The sequence below is a fragment of the Rhinoderma darwinii genome, chromosome 3 (assembly GCF_050947455.1).
Source record: "Rhinoderma darwinii isolate aRhiDar2 chromosome 3, aRhiDar2.hap1, whole genome shotgun sequence".
Taxonomy (NCBI): domain Eukaryota; kingdom Metazoa; phylum Chordata; class Amphibia; order Anura; family Rhinodermatidae; genus Rhinoderma; species Rhinoderma darwinii.
This window is the reverse complement of record NC_134689.1, coordinates 411388973-411389844: the sequence shown is the minus strand read 5'-3', so window position 1 is coordinate 411389844 and position 872 is coordinate 411388973. Positions and strand designations below refer to the sequence as shown.

Sequence of the window (872 nt, the reverse complement as noted above, 5' to 3'; positions counted from 1 at the left end):
CGCAACACACACGGACTAGATTCACATATGTTTTTAACATGCGTGAATCTGATACGCTCGTGTAAATATAGCCTAAGGGGTTAATGTCCTTCTAGAATTATTACTAATATGATTCTTATAATTATTATTATTTTTAATAATGTTTGGTGCTAGAGTCATTCTTCTGTGGACACGTCATCACGACAGTTTTCATTTCATTTATTAGACTAAGTACTGGCAGCTGCAAATTTCTCAATTGTCATCTGACCTTGTGGCGCAACGGTAGCGCGTCTGACTCCAGATCAGAAGGTTGCGTGTTCAAATCACGTCAGGGTCAGTCTTTCTTTATTATCATCGAATGGCAGTGTGCCCTTTAACCCCTTAAGAACATGGTCAATTTTGGCCTTGAAGACAGAACAATTTTTTTATTTTTTTTTCCCTTTGCATCCCAGTGCTCATAATTCTTTTTTGTTTTGTTTGATGTAGCTGTAGGAGACTTTATTTTTGCAGGACGAGTTGTTCTTTATGTAGGTGCCATTTTTGCTACATTTTCATTATAGTTTCATTTATATAAAAAATTTATTTTGGCAGAAAAAAAAGCACAAAAAAAGTTGTTACGCTTTTTTCTTTCTTTTTTTACAGCATACACCGATTATCATAAGTGGCGACCAAAGGGTTAAACAGCTGGGGTCTGAGTTTCCTCTGATCCCAGCTGTATTCATCCGGCTTCTATATAGCACATGGGCCTGTTAGTAACTGCTCATGCTAAGATTAAATTGAGAAAAATGCAAATTTTTCCATATTTTGGTGTTTTTCACAAATAAACACTGAATGTATTGACCACATTTTCCCTTAAACGGTTGTCCGAGATTTAATGACTGTTTTAATGCATG

The 872-nt window shown here is 35.8% G+C and overlaps 1 non-coding gene across 1 annotated transcript; it reads left to right on the top strand.

The window, feature by feature from the left end:
* Positions 1-244: 244 nt before the first annotated feature.
* TRNAW-CCA (transfer RNA tryptophan (anticodon CCA)) lies at positions 245-316 on the top strand. Its single transcript has one exon. It is a non-coding gene; the product is annotated as a tRNA-Trp (tRNA).
* The last annotated feature ends 556 nt before the right edge of the window (positions 317-872 follow it).